This window comes from Lissotriton vulgaris, chromosome 12, assembly GCF_964263255.1.
Source record: "Lissotriton vulgaris chromosome 12, aLisVul1.2, whole genome shotgun sequence".
NCBI classification, from domain to species: Eukaryota; Metazoa; Chordata; class Amphibia; order Caudata; family Salamandridae; genus Lissotriton; species Lissotriton vulgaris.
In genome coordinates, this window is record NC_141700.1 from 761,955,112 (window position 1) to 761,971,419 (window position 16,308).

Below are 16,308 nucleotides of genomic sequence, written 5' to 3' on the forward strand. Positions count from 1 at the left end.
CGCAAACTGCCTGGTCCTTGCTCCTTTATGTGTGCTTCCTCTTATGTATTATAAGTCCTATATGTTCACAGTCTCTCTGCATAAACTCTTAACATTGTTTCGATCCAATTTTGGTTTTGCTTCCACACTTATATTTATGTGTGCTGCCGCACTAGAATCTCCAATTCATATTTATTTTATTGGGGCTTGTATCATAAACTCAATGTAACTGTTAACTCGCCTTCCTAGATTCCTCTTGTGCATCACAATGATTTAGCTTTATGACATGTATACTTCCTTTTGATAACTAAAATTCCCATGTGCTATTCATATATAAATGTGAACTCCCACCCACAGACTCATAGGCCCTTACTTGCTAACTCAAACTGTTGTGAACTTGCACAGCATTTCCTGCTCCCTTCCTTTGAGCTTTTCTGCCTGGCTTTGAAGGAGAATACAACATTTTCTAGCTATCGCAACAAGAATTTTAGATTCTATTAAGGACACGGAGGCGAGGATTATGCTTTCTCATTTCTTTACTGCACAAACAGCAGCCAATGAAAATGAAACTACAAATGTAAAAAATAACATTTCCCATGAGGCTTTGAACCACGCCTCTCTTACAACAACCAATCACAATGGTAATAAGCATATAAAACATAGAGACACTAATCAGGCCTCCTCTTTCTTTGCGCGAACAGTCGTGAACAGTCTCGTCACATTGCACCAAAAGTCTTAGCTCTCAACGGAGAGAAATAGTTCCATAAGTAATTCTCAACTGAGAAATCCAGAACAGAAAGAAGTCATCCTCCAGCAGGAAGGAACAGCAGCCGAATCCACAGGCGGCAATCAGCTTTTGTTGGAGTCGTTTCCTAAAACAGAAAAAGAAGTTTGAGAAAAAACTCCCACAACCTATATTACTCAAAGGGTGGGTATAAAAAGGTTAGACATCGTCATAAAATCAACAACAGTTGCATAACCGTCCCAACAGGTGGGATAATCCTCGCCTCCGTGTCCTTAATAGAATCTAAAATTCTTGTCGCGATAGCTAGAAAATTTTGTATTCTATGGCAGGACCGGAGGCTTCTGATTATGCTGGTTCAAAGCTCAAATTAAAGCTCGTCAATCACAGCATCAGAAACATGAGGAATCGGCTTATAATAATACACTTTAAACATTGAATCTGAGGACCAGTCAGCTGCCTTCAGGATATCCTCCAAGCGAGAACCCAGTAGGTAGGCCTTAGAAGCCATTGCACCCCTAGCAAAGTCTGCCCCATAAGCAGAAGTATCAATGCCGGCTTCCGACATGATCCATCTGACGCATCTGGCTAAGGTAGCAGCAGCGACTGGTTTGAATGGCTTTTGAATAGAAATCAACAATCGCCCCAAAGGATCCACTCTGTGTGCAATAGTACGCTCCTCATAACATTTAAGACATTGAAGAACACATAGCTTGCTGTTGTGTGGAAAGGCCGGGTATTCAACTGAGCGAGACATGGTCTTAGTACGTCTTGTAATGACAAAGGATACACCCTGAGGAGAAAACATCCTCCCAGCCAAATCCAAAGCTCTGACATCTGAAACCCTCCGACATGAAATGAGGCACAACAGCATGGTAAGCTTGGCAGAGAGCTGCTTTAAAGATAAAGCACCATTATCGGGCCAGGATTCCAACAAATTCAGCACTTTATTAACATCCCACATGGTGGAATACCTGGGCTGAGGAGGTTTGGCCACACGCACACCTTTAAGCAACTTACACACCAAGGGATGCATCCCCACAGGTTTACCGTCTATGTGGTCGTGACCAGCAGAAATAGCAGATCTGAAATTATTAACTGACCTGTAAGCCAGGCCCGAGGTAGCGCAGTCAGATAAAAAATTAAGTACCTCAGTCACATTTGATCCCACGGGATCCACCTGTTTCGAAAGGCACCAACCCACCCACTTCTTCCACGATACAGAGTATCGTTTCCGGGTGGAAGGAGCCCACGCTTGCTGCATAAAACTGGAAGCCTCTCGTGAAAGGTCTGCAAGGTGTTCATGTCTCCGGAGAGCGTCCACACCATCAAGGTCAATTGGTTCTGCAGGACCAGTGGATGGCAAGCCCCTACTGGGTCCTGCAGAAGCGTCGGGAAGATTGGGAGCCGGAAGGGGAGATCTACTGACAACTCCAACAGTGTGGGAAACCATGACTGAGTAGACCAAAAGGGGGTCACCAACACCACTGTCGCCCTCTGTCGGCGTAGCAACGCCGCCACTCTCGGGATCAGCGCAAAAGGTGAAAACGCATAATTCCTCTGCTGCCCCCAATGGTGAAGGAACGCGTCCGTCCCCATTGCCATTGGATCCGGTCTCCAACTGTAAAACAGGGGAAGATGGGCATTGAGGCGAGAGGCAAACAGGTCTATCTGGCATGGGCCTCGCATAGTCATGATCCGAGAAAACAACGATGGATGGAGCCTCCAATCGCTGGAATCGCTGAGAAATAGGGAATTCCAATCCGCCACTTGATTGAATTTCCCCGGAAGGTATTCCGCCACCACGGAGATCTTGCGATCCAGGCAGAAGTGCCAGAATTCCTTCGCAATGTGGACCAACATCCGGGATCTCGTCCCTCCCAATCGATTGATGTATCTCACCGCGGAGACATTGTCCATCCGAAGGAGTATACAACAATTGCTCTTCAGCGGTGAGATAGACCTGATGGCAAAGGACCCTGCCAGCAACTCTAGACAGTTGATGTGAAGTGAGAGTTCTTCTGCTGACCACCGTCCTCCTGTTTTAAACTCGCCACAGCGAGCGCCCCAGCCCCACTGACTGGCATCTGATTCTATCACCACATCCGGGGCTGCGCCGAAAATAGCTCGGCCGTTCCAGGCTGACATGTGATCCAGCCACCATTGAAGTTCCTCTCGGGACTCGGGGGAAAGAGGTATCAAGTGATCGTAATGAAAATTCCTCTGCAGATAAAAGATCTTCAGTCTCTGTAGAGCTCTGTAATGCAGGGGGCCGGGGAAGATGGCCTGAATCGACGAGGCCAGAAGGCCCACAATCCGTGCCAACACCCGCAAGGAAATCTTCTCCTTGGCCAAGGTGGATGTTATCTCCCTCTTGATGGACCTGATCTTTGGAAGGGGAAGGAGAAGCTGGGCTGAGACCGAGTCTATCAGGAAGCCCAGGAATTCCATGCGTTGATTCGGTATCAGCACCGATTTCTTGGTATTGATCACGAATCCCAGATCTTGCAACAAGGACGTCGTCCACTCCAAGTGAGTGAGAAGGAGGGACCGGTCCTGAGCCAGGAGTAACATGTCGTTGAGCTGACAATAAGACGCACTCCCATCTCTCGAAGGCGAGAGATCACTGGTTTGAGCAGTTTGGTGAACACCCAAGGGGCTGAGGACAGCCCGAAGGGAAGCACCTTGTAACAAAACCATCGCCCTTTCCAAGGGAATTGCAAAAACTTTTGATGCGATGGGCAGATGGGGACTGTCAGATAGGCATCTTTCAGGTCCAATCTTACCATCCAGTCGTTCTCCAACAGAAGGTCTCGTAAAAGATGGATGCCTTCCATCTTGAAGTGGCGATACGTAACAAAGGGGTTGAAATCTCTCAGATTCAGCACAAGGCGTTGGCCGCCTCCTTTCTTTTGCACAAGAAAGACGTTGCTGCAGAAGCCTCCAGGAATGAAGGGTCCTGCAGCAATGGCCTGTTTTGTCAAAAGCTCGTCCAGTTCTGAGTCTATAAAACTCTGTTCGAGATGGGAAAAAAGGAGAGGACGAGGGGGGAAGGGTTGCAGGGGGCAGGCCACCATCTCTATTTCGTAGCCCTGGACGGTCCGAAGGACCCATACATCTGTCGTGAGACTTGTCCAATTCTTGATAAAATGCCGGAACCTTCCCCCTAGCGGAAGCAAAGGAAGTGAGGGACTTACCGGAAGACTGATTATCGAAGTTTTTGTAGCCTCGGTTGACCCCTCTGTTATAGCGGCCCCTGAAGCCGCGGGATCTTGACAGGTAAAATCCGGCCTGGTCCGGTTCCTGCGTGTATCCCCTTCCCCATCTAGGGGCGTATCCTCGTTGAGGACTAGAATTCGAGTAGCGGCCGGTCGAGCGTCCTCTGCCACGCCCGGCCCTACCAGAGACCTGATGTAACACACGCTTCAGCGAGGCCTGAGACTTGTCTAGGGACGCAAAAGTATTGACGAACTTTGCAATGTCCTTAACAAAATTGTCACCAAACAATTGTCCTTCTGCCAAAGGACCCGGCTCCGAGGAAGCCAATTCCACCAGTTGAGGGTTGATACGAAGAAGGACCGACTTCCGTCGTTCAGAGGCAAGAGCGCAATTTGCGTTTCCAAGCATACAAATGGCTCGTTGAGCCCAGCCCGCCAAAACTTCAGGGTGGATGGCGTTACCAGTCTCTTGAGCCTGAAGGGCTAACTCCAGGATTTTGGCCAAAGGGCCCGAAAGGTCCAGGACCTTATCTTGGCACGCTCTGAGCGCGCAATCAATCCCTTTCTTGGGGTCCTTCTTATATTTCTTCAGAAAGGTGGCCATGGAGGGGTCTATGTCCGGTGTGATAGCCACCTTGTGGGGTAAATCGGGGCGGGGACACTAGGACCTAAGGCGGGAGCGAACCTCTTTATCAAACCCTTGACGGAGGTGAGCCTCCAGATAGGCCGCCACAGCAGGATGGGGAACCCAGTCTGAGGACCTGGGGTGGACAATGTCGTCGGGTCAAAGGAAAAGGGAGAAGGAGTGACTGGAGAGGTATGCTTACGCTTTTTAGTGCGTTTGCGGGGGGCGGCATCCGATGAATCCGTATCGGTGCCCGTATCCATGGTGGTGTCATGTGGGGGGCGGGGGGTGGAAGGGGAGGTCACAGACTTGTCCTGTGATCGGGATTCTTTGGATTTATAAATCTTTTCATACGATTGGGCATGGGGCCAGGTCGAGTCAAGCGCCACCTTCTTAGGGGGTGGTTGAAGAGTGTTCTTGTCTGGAAGGGGCAGAGGCTTACCAGGGACCAGTAATTCCAACTTCTTGGCCAAAGGGAGGAGGGCCGATGAAAGGGCTTTGTCCAATTTGGCATCTAACTTTTTATCAATGATATCATCCATGGATTCTCCTTCATAGAAATCCTGCTGACCCTGGTATCTATACGCAGCATCCTCCTCCTCGCAGTACTCAGTATCTGCCATCATTACCAGGAATTAGCAATTCCAAACTCCAATCCCCAGAGGGAAGCTAGAACCAGCCCAGACAGGGGCGTCGAATATGGGGAGTGCCAGGCGCAGGAGCCGGAAATACCAAAAAGAATATAAAATATAAAATACAGTCCCACTCTAGGACTAGTGGAGGAAAAATTATAGTAATGCCTCCTGAATCACAGGCTCCGTTGCTCAAATCAGTGAAAGCGCTGCTAATTGATTCCAGAAATCGCCCTCGGCTCCTGGCCAATGCTGCGTTGATCCCCACTTCAGCCGGGGGCAGAGCGTCAATCAGGCACCTTCGAGAACTGCGCGCGCACAAGCCGGAGTGCGCGAGCTTCCCGAGACGCACGCAGGGCCTCAACGGCTCCGGCGTGCGTCCCTCTCCCCGAGGGGGGGGGCGAAACCCTTCACTAGCGCGGCTCGCTGGGAAGCGGCCGCTGAATGCAGCGATGAATGGGAAGAGAGTGGGGGGCACACGGGCGCAACACGTGCCACTAGGGGGGCAGGGACGCGGAGCGGAGCTCCGGTCCCAATCTAAGGACAGCTCGAGCAAGAAAGTGAAAAACCAAAGCAAACAGTGAGCGCAAAAGCGATCAATCAAGCGAGCATAAGCGTATACGCAAAGCAGTGAATAGTAACAGTAAAGTCACAGCAACACGCTAAGGCAATATGAAAAGGCATAGGCCACAAGTCATTGAGAATAAACATATAAAATATAGAGCACTTATCTGGGCTGCGGAGCAGCAAAGAAAGAGGAGGCCTGATTAGTGTCTCTATGTTTTATATGCTTATTACCATTGTGATTGGTTGTTGTAAGAGAGGCGTGGTTCAAAGCCTCATGGGAAATGTTGTTTTTTACATTTGTAGTTTCATTTTCATTGGCTGCTGTTTGTGCAGTAAAGAAATGAGAAAGCATAATCAGAAGCCTCTGGTCCTGCCATAGAATCAAGAGTTCAGTTTCTCTTTATTATGTTGCCTTGACTATGACCAGTGATGTGATGAGGCTGTTAGCACCACTCCTAAAGGGCTTCCATAGCTCAGCTTGTCTACTGCACATGCAAGGATGTAATATACAGAGCCCTGGACCTCTCTTCAGAGTTTTCCAGATAGTTTGGCCAGATTCTTCGTGGGAATCTAATTATCTCTCACTCCTAATTTCAGAGGATGTAATTTGCCTGCCTGTTTCAGGGGGGCTGAGCCCTGGGGCTGGTACATTTTTTTGAATTGTTGACACACTTTCCAAGAAAGTGTACACGTTCAGGACATGCGGAGGCTTGCGAGGTAAAAAAACATCTGCCAGCATTCCCAAATTGATGCCCCAGAAATATGAAGTCTACTAGAGTTTCACAGCTAAACCATGAGCTACATGAAGAAATGATTTCAGTTTGTCTAGAAAATGGTCTTGTCTTGCAAAGAGTCCATGGGGAGTTTTTCTAGATTGGATGTGAAATTAGTCTGCTCAAATGATCTTCTGCGGGAACAGTCTACATTCACCTTAGAACCCTCTGCTTCTGCTGTACAGCAACAGACCTAGTTAGAGTCAGAAACCGGAGTCAAAATGAAAAAATAAAAACTTTTGGATACCTTGTATTCAGGACTCTCATTGAAAATGATTTCTCTTTAGCCACCTATTGCTTCAATGTTGACAGTCAAGCCTTGCAGCTCACCAAGAACACAGTTGTCCACAACAAATCATTCTCAGTCCAAACACTGTGATGCTAATTCGTTAAAGCAATCTGTTTTTGTGACAGGTGCATATTTGTAATACTTTTTCAAACAAATGACTACAGCAAACCCTTATTAAAAGATGCAGCACAGGGCGTGGCCAAGATGGCGGAGTGGGCGGATGTGTTGCTCTGCGCTCCCGCCGACGACCTACTAATAGCACCGGCATTTGGCCGTTTAAGGGTCTGTTGACCCCAGCACTGGAATAGCCCTGGTCGTTGGAGTGGACTGGCGAGTTCTGGCTGACATGGGGAGTCCCGACGAGTGATATACTGGCGAGGTCTGGCGAGCGGCTGAGAGCGCACCCATCCCCCGGAGCTGCGAGAAGAAGCCGTGTGATCCCTGGTGAGGGAATGTACCGACCCAGCAGTGATTTGGTGGGTCTGGGGCACTTACCCAGAGCGGTGGTGGGCTCTGGAGGCCCCACGAGATTGCCAGAATAGCAGCAGTTGGCCAAAGAAGGGGAGTGACAGGCCTCTATCTTAGAGGGTCTGCACTCGGCTTAACAACGCGCACACGGTTGAGGGCCCGATAGTGGTGCCTGGGCCCTCCCGTGGCAGCGCGATCACGAAGAAGGGCTGAAAACGTTGAATGCAGACTCTGATTGGACCTGAGAGAGGTGGAGAGCAGGGCGGCTGCGGACTCCTGGAGCGGAGACGCCAGGGCCTAGCTGTGGGTGTGAGGCCCGTTCGTAGTGCAGACGCTGCGGTCTGCTCTGCACGCACCCCTGGAGGGACGCCCGCAGGGCTGAGCTACAGACACGACCCGTTAGCAGTGAGTACTGTCCAGTTAAGCGAAACCGGCACAGCTAGAGACCTGCAGCAAGAGGGTACCCCGCCAGGACCCATCGATGTGGGAATGCAGTGCTATGTGCCTCGGAGCTCACCACAGGGGGATTGAGATCTAAGGCCGGGCCAGAGACGCGCGAAAAGTCCCGCTCCGTTCACCGGGTCACTGGCCGGAGGGGGCAGAGACAGACTTAGATCGGACAAAGCGCCTGAGGAGAAGACTCAACGCTGGGGAAGGTCACTAGCGGGAGCATGTAGAGGGGCTCCGAGCGCAGACTTCTTTGGGCCGAACCACGGGTCCGCTGATCTCAGCTTTGAAGCAGGCCTGATCGCCGGAGTGGATCGGTGAGATCGGGCGGGCAAGAGAAGGTCCCGGGGAGCAAGAAGCAGGCGAGCAGTTAAGAGCGTGCCCCCCCTAGGAGCTGCTGAGAGTTCTGCGATCCCCGGCAAAGGGAGGTTTTGCCCAGGCGGCGGGCCGGTAGACCCGGGGCACTTGCCCAGAGTAGCGGACAGGGCCGGAGGCCCAGCGATATCGCTGGGGTGGCAGCAGTCGACTGAGTCTGAAGAGGTTTCCATGTGGCTTGACGAGGCGCTCACACGGTTGAGGTGCCGATAGTGGTGTTTGGGCCCTCCTGTGGCAGCGCACTCGAGAAGGAGGCCCGAAAAACGTTACGCGCGGCAACTGAAGGGACACAAGTGTGGTGGAGGCCTGAGTAGGGGTGGATCCCTGGAGCAGCACACCTGGACCTAGACCGATCTGAGCACGGGAGCTGTGGCCCGAACAGTGATGCAGGCGGCCCTGAAAGGAGTGGGTTCTGCCTGGTTGAGAGAGACTGCTACAACTAGCGAGAGGGAGCCCCCGACAGGATACATCCATGTGGGGGCATTAGCAGCAGAATACTCGGCCCCAGGAAGCTTCAAGCCTTGACCCTCTTCCGAAGGTAATGAGGGCAAAACATATTCCGTCCTTTGCTTATGGCAGTGAAATCCTGCTTGGGAGGGATGGCAAGCTTTTAAATAAGTTGGTCACTAAGATTTACAAGGCTGTTCTTCAGTTGCCAAGATCTTCAACAGCCGCCCAGATCCGACTAAAATGTGGCCTACTTGACCAATGAATGGCAAGGGCAGGAGCGGTTTTAAGTCTTTGCCACACACCATGGCTGCTAGGGGAGGACGTTTGGAGGCCCTACTGTGGGATTAAATTGAATCATGTGACGCCAGATACTTCCGCTCCCAGTACAAGCATTGTTGCAGACTCTTGAACGCTGGAGAACTTTGGACTTTACACGCAAGTCAAATTGCCTTTAAGCACAGTATTAAAAAGTGAGTTTGCTTCCTCTCTTGTCACGCTGACATGGATGCCCTAGCAAAGTGCAGGCAAGTGTGTGCTGTCCTCAACTCCTATCAGCCGATGCAACACCAACCTTACCTGGCATGGCCGTATTCAAAATATAGAAAATTAAAGTTTACACCCCTTAGGCTTGGGGAGCGGCCTTTCTTGAAACACCCAGCCAGGTGGCATCGGCCTTCGCAATCAACAATTTGCAATGGAGTAGGTATGTCCAATTAATCTACTCAAAGCATAATTTGTAGCTGCCCAACCTTGTTAGAGGAGCGGAGTGGAACACATTGGGCATGCGTACCTGCCAGAAGACAATTATCGATGCCCTCAACCCTGACAATACCACCTTGATCCTCTCGGTGGTCAAGTTTGTGGCGTTAGCGGCTAAGAAATTAAGCCTGAGAGTATTAGGGTGTGGTGCAGCCCCAGCCATTAGTTAATCGGTTTAACAGGATTGCCCGCTAAAGCCACAGCTAACTAAGGCAAACATTTTCATCCAATTGTCTCAAGCTTAAGGGAGTGCTCTATATGCTTCTGGTTTCAGTGCGACTTACCCGTTATTGTTTACAGATGAGATTGTTTCTGAAATCTTTGCTGCTCTTTTATATATTGCAGGTTGCTCTTTGCTTTGATTAGACATTGGCGCAAGATGTAAACTAGGACTTGCCTCAGGTGTGAACATTAGGCTCTCACGCCCAGCTCTTGTTCTAAAAGTCTGCCCGCTAACCTACATATTGCACTCTGCGGCCCCAGCCATTACCGTAAGAAATTTACAGGATTGTCTGCAAGAGCCACGGCTCACTAAGGCAAACATTTTCATCCAGTGGTCCCAAGTTTAAGGAGGTGCTTTGTATGCTCCTGGATTTAGTGCCGCTTATCTGTTTTTGTCTACAGTTGAGCTTGTTTGTGAAATCTTTGCTGTTATTCTATATTTTGCATTTTGCCTATATTAGTCATTGGAGCAGTTGACAGGGTCAGCATTATTATTAAAGGCAAAATGTAACTGGGCCATTGCCCCAATTGGGAACATTCGACTCTCTCGCCTATCTCCTGTTGATAAAAGTCTGCCGCTACTTTACATACTACACTCTGCACTGAGCTTTTATTAGGTACTGGATAAGTTGTCTGCACTAGCAGTTTCGACAAATGCAAAAGCTTGTGAGACATTTGACTTGCATTTTATGATTGTTCACATGGTTGTTGATTGTAGTGGTATACCGTCAAATGTATACATTCTTTGAAAAGCATCTAACTTGGAATTTTAACATTGTTTATGTTATTGTTGATTGTAATGGTTTTAATTAAGCAAACAATAAACAAATTATTATATTGTTGGTGTTCAGAAAACTCCTTTGATCAATTCTTTTAATAATAATTTTAGTCAACATTATTTAGAAATTGTTAACACTCTTTAAATGATAATAGAAACTTTTATAGCAGCTGCTAACAACGTTTTCTTGTTTACCTGGGCGGGTGATTTCAATGCTTCCCATTTCTAATTATGCAGTGAGTGTTGGGCAGTTTGAGCTATGATGACGCGAACCACTCTCATTCTGAACATGGTCTCTGTTGAGAAGTCTGAAATCAAGTGATGTTGACGAAAAACATATTTTGTCACTTGTATTTGTTACCTGACCCTTTCTGCACGGGTCAGTTTTACAGGGTGGGGCTTGGGTAGCATGATTATATTATTTTGTGTAAATACATAGATTCTCTGTTTTCATTGTTCCTAATTGTAATGATGACCACTACCCACTGGTTCTCTTACTAGCCCGTTGTACTGGGCCTACGAAGAGCATTCATATGCTACCTCTTCTGGACGCGCACAAACATAAAAGGTATACTAGTTAAATGAGGCGTTGGGAGATCCCGTCCAGCATTTGTCTACTTTAGTGAAATCAAATATGAGTGATTTCTTGATCTGTTTGGAAGATTGTGGTGATACTGCTGTATTATTGAGTCATTTTAGCCCACCCTGCCAGACTTTGGCAGGGCTATTGACAGGTCTCCACAAACATCGTATTCCCAACCAGGAAAAATGGTTTGATGGACCTCCTCTTTGCTGCACTGGTGTCTTATTAATGGCCTCAAGACAACCCCCTGTGATTCGGGAGAAATTAAGCTGTCCAGACTTTTATATAAACAGATAATGTTTGAGAAGAAGGTTTGCATAAGACAGGAGACATGGAGATCACCAAGGGCAGCTGGCAACAGGAATGCTGTACGTTTACTTTGGAAAGCAGTGAATGCCCCATACTGTAGACAGACTCCTAAGGCCCTAACTGATGTTTCACTTTCTCCTGAGGCATGGATTGCTCGCTTTACAAGTGTTTAGAAACTCATTGCAAGAGGTGTAGTAGGGGTAAACTCTAGACTAACCTATGATCTGGCAGTGGCGACCTCAGCGATTGAACTAGTACGTTTTTTGATGAGTCCAGGAAGTTGTATCTGGCTCCGATATTGAGGGCTCTACGTATTAGACACTGCAGAGTGTCATTGTTTTAACTTCAATAACTCCATTCTGAGTTTTTGTTTTGCACTGTTTACAAATGTATTTGATTTGCTATAAGGCTGAGAAACATAGTGGGAACATGATATGTAGTTTTTATTTTATGTACAGACACTGGGTTATGCTCTATTTTAATCTATTTTTAGATGTCAACCTATTTCTAAAAGATTTATGTTTTTTTTCTTTCTAGCTTATGTTTCATATTATGTTGTATTTATGTTTATCTTTTATGGTGCTTAGCTGAATAAAATTGTTTCTGACTGACTGACTGACAGCACGCAACAAGGCAGAGAAGATGGGTGAGCTGCTGTCTGTAGCCTTTACCAAAGCAAAGAAGGGCAAAGCAGTGACTAAGTGCGCCCTTTCGTGTTGGGGTTCTCTGTGCCTTAAGATCTGCTATGCCTTGGCCAAAAAGACCCTATTGTTGGTATGTGTACCCACTTTGCCAAGATCATGGCTGTTAACTCTGCTTTCTTTACATACTTTTTTTTGCTAAACATAATTGTCTAGTATCACAGATATTTTGCCACAGCTCTATTACATGATGCCTCGGATAATCGGCACTACTCAGTACTACCCCTCAGTAGATTGGGCCCCATTCACAGAACTAACTTAAGGCAAACTCCTAAACTTACTACCATTTTGGTATTAACAGAAGGCACTTACTCATGTTGGTATTCACAAAAGGCACTTACTCATTTTGGTATTCACAGAAGGCACTTACTCATTTTGGTATTCACAGAAGGCACTTACTCATTGATGAGTAAGTGCCTTCTGTGAATACCAAAATGATTGCTTTCTGTGAATACCAAAATACCAAAATGAGTAAGTGCCTTCTGTGGATACCAAAATGGTAGTAAGTTTAGGATTTTGTCTTTTAGGTCTGTGAATCAGGCCCATAGTGTTTTGAGACTCATCCATAAGGTGAAGGCTCTGCAGGAAGAAGCATCCATCAGAAGGAAAAGTTACTTGCCTTAAGTACGATATTTATGGTAAATACTACTACTGATAGATTCCTCACTTAACTCCTCCTCCCTTTTGAGGACTTCAGGGCAGAATTTGACATCCCGCAGGGCCACGTCTTGCCTCACAGAGTAGTAACGACTGCTTTCCATAAGTACTGGAAGACGGGACTGACGGAACCCCACCCTATAGGACTTGCCAATATATCGTATCAGTTTATGCAACATATAGAACAGTGATAGCCCTATATAGAGCTATATGAGGAGATGCACTCCTGCTATTAGATAATCTTTGCACCAAATGGGGGGGGGGGGGAGATCTAGAGATTGCTATCCCTGAGAAAGACCGGGTAACAATATTAGAAAGTTTACCAAAAGTATCTAGGAATGCAAAATTTAAACAGATACATTTTTATGTACTACATTGGGCCTACCTTACATCTTATCACATCAATATATATTTCAACATAACTGACTCTGCTTCTCCAAGATGCGGGGATATAGGGTGGAACTCATGCATATGCTGTGTCACTTTCAAAACTTGCAGACTTAATGGGAGGACGTAACGACTATCAATTAATCGATTCTAAAGAAAGCAATCCCCTGTTCTTCAATATATTGTCTACTAGGTTGGTTTCCCCATACTTCTAAAATGAAAGTTGCAAGCAGGTTCTACGATTTGGCATTTATATTAGCAAAGAGAAAAATTACCAAACATTGGAAATCGTCCAAAAGCTCTAGAGTGACCACCTGCTGATGGGAACTGGAGAAATGGGCAGGATATCAGGGAGAGGTCCTTTTGAGAAATGCTAGGAAGGGTATAGGTACGATTAACATGGCCCGAGCATGCAAGGCACTAGTTGATAGCTTGGAAAACCCAGATTCCCAGTCAAGAGCCCAGTCCCTGGGAGAATCGCCTGCCTGCTCATCCCCTCCGGGACGGGAACAGACTGAATGAACCCCCCTTAATTTAATTTAGTTTACAATAGTACAGTCCTCCTACCCCCATAAAAAAAACACAAATGATGGAGAGCCAACTTGATGCCCATTGTAGACACAAAGTGGCCCTGACCCCACTAATCTATCCCACTGATTACTGTTTTATAATGGAACACAACTCACCCAAGGGAGGATGTGGGTGGGAAGGAGTTACTGACTGAAATATTACCATGGTATTCACCATTATAAATGTAATGGGAACTGAGAGCCTATCAGAGGCCACTGTGTTGGATATAACAGTCTACTGTGTTGTATAAGTGCTGAAATAACAATCAAATTTATAAAAAAAAAAAAAAAAGAGTTCCTCCCTTAACTCCTACATCCTCTGTGGAGTGCACTGCTGAATATAAGATTCTCTCGTAGGGGATTACTTTTATAGTCATAAGCACTGTATAATCCTGTCCACGTGCGTGGACCCCGGAGCCGTTTTTTACAATATGTCTTCTTAAGTTTAAATGTGCACCTTTCGTCAGGAAGGCCTGCTGAGTCACTAAAAAAAGAAAAAGATTTTGCAGCCTGTAGGAATGTGCTACAATGCCCAAATCTTCATCTTGTACTTAAAAAAGGGTCCAGGAGAATTGTACATTTGTATAATTTCATGATGTTTTAATATAACAGCATAAATCTCTTTCATAAACCCTTTTTCAAAAGAGTATTAGAGATGAAGGAGAGCAGGACAGTGTAGCCCCATAGGCTGTCATTATATGAGTTAAAAATAGAGGCTGTGCATTGAAAAACCCAGAGACCACCCGTATCCCATCATGTGGCAGTTGCTTCAGTTCTTTTTTTCCGGCTCCTGTTGACACGATCCTGGAGCATTGAGCTGGGCCAGTTTTAGCCTTTTCCTCAAAATCTTCCACTGAATTTTGTTGACAACTATTTCACTTTACATTTTTGGTCTCCCCCTGGCTTTTTCTGTTTTTTCCTGACAGAAAATAGAGGTATTTTGACAGAAAAATGCTTTCTCTGTTTGACAAATACCCAGCTTGTGGGAGAAAAAAGGATAAAACAGTCCCTCATGAGGTTTTTATTATCGACTCCCAGAGAGTCATGCTCCTGAGTCTTGTCATCACTGAAGGAACTTCTCAAAATGCACCCTGAAGGACAGGGAGAAAATTCACCTCCATGGTACCGAGGAGCAAAGAAGACAACAGATGCAGGTGGGACTTCAGGGTGAGGAGAGGATCAATCCTCTATCAGGGCTGTATCATCTGTCTCTGGACGGTGTGCCAGGAAGAAGACGGTTGAAAAATGCCATTGGTCCCCATCGACGTCGAGAAGAGGCTCCTGTTCACTGCAAATACATGGTTTGACATCAAGGAAGCGCCACAGATCAGCGCCAAGACAAGGTGAATCGATTATGATGCCAACACTGTTGACGCACAGGCTTCGTTCAATACAGAGGAACCCATTGACTAAAAGGCATCCACGACGGTCGCCGAGATCCAGATAGACTTTGAGGCACCGTCAAAGATCGCTGTCGAGGTCCATACCACCGTCGACATGCCATCGACGATCACCATCAGCAAGCAGGTCAACATTGAGATGTCGAGAATGGTCGACATTTAGAACTCTTTTGACGTTGTAAAGGGTACAAGAGGCAAGACAGAAGAGGAGACATATTTAGTACCCTCCAGATTTGGTGCGTACTCTATGGCACACTCCCCTTCTTCAAGGGTCGAACCACATTCTCCCCCACCAGCACCATCTCTATCTCCTCATCCTCCTTCACGTCCTCTTCCACCTGTGCCACCAACTCCTCCAACTCCTCCACCAGCACCAGTCACACCCACACTAAGGTCCAGATCACAATATTCCAGGTGCCACAGTCATAACCCAAGACGCTCATCTCCATCTTCCAGGCGCTTCCATCATCGTCAATATCAACGACGGTCTCAGCCCAGACATCATACCACAGATACATCTTCCACCTCCACCACGCAGTCCATCTAGTCTAGAAGGCGTTTCACCTGTTGTTCAGATCTCCCTCCCTGCTTGTTTAGACGTACAATACAACCACTATGTACTACCTCAAAAAGCAGGGAGAGATGAGATCCAGGCCCTTGTCACACCAGGCCAAAACAATCTTGAAATACCTCATAGCCAGGTACCTAACAATCACTGCAACTCACCTTCCAGGTGTCCAAAATGCCCAGGTAGATTCTCTCAGGAGACTTCTACAAGAATACCGTGAGTGGGTCTTACACAACGACATCGTACAAAACGTTCTTCAACTGTGGGGCAATCTAGCAATCCACTTGTTCCCTACTGCAGACAAGAAAAAATGCAGAACCTTCACCTTGAGGTTCTTCCAGCCAGGGACACTGAGCCGTGCCCTATAGAACAAATGGTCCGGCAGATTTCTTTACACCCAAGATGATCTTAATAGCTCCGGCGGGGCAACGTCAATAGTGGTTCACAAACCTTCTTCCCCGGTCCAAGCGTTCACATCTTAAGCTACCATGCAGACCTGCTCACGAAGTTTGGAGGCCAGATGGTGCACCCCAATCAGTCCTCTTTAAATTTGGTGGCATGGCTGCTGAGCTAGTGCAGTGTGGGCACCTGAATCTGCTGCAAGACTGCATGAATGTCCTCAATGAGGCTAAGCGGCCTTCTTCACTTTCCAGGCATGCCTTCAAATGGAAGCGATGTTGCATATGGTGTTCCTCTAAGAATGCAGGTCCTACAACTTGCCAGGAAGATATCATTCTTCCATACTTACTCCATATGGCAAACACTGGCTTGCAATTCTCTCCTATAAAGGTTCACCTGACAGCTCTTACT

At 47.1% G+C, this 16,308-nt stretch overlaps 1 protein-coding gene across 3 annotated transcripts in view; it reads left to right on the forward strand.

Annotated features, from left to right (window-relative positions):
- CHD3 (chromodomain helicase DNA binding protein 3) overlaps positions 1–16,308 on the forward strand; it is an 813,321-nt gene that overhangs the window by 60,621 nt on the left and 736,392 nt on the right. The window lies entirely within an intron of this gene.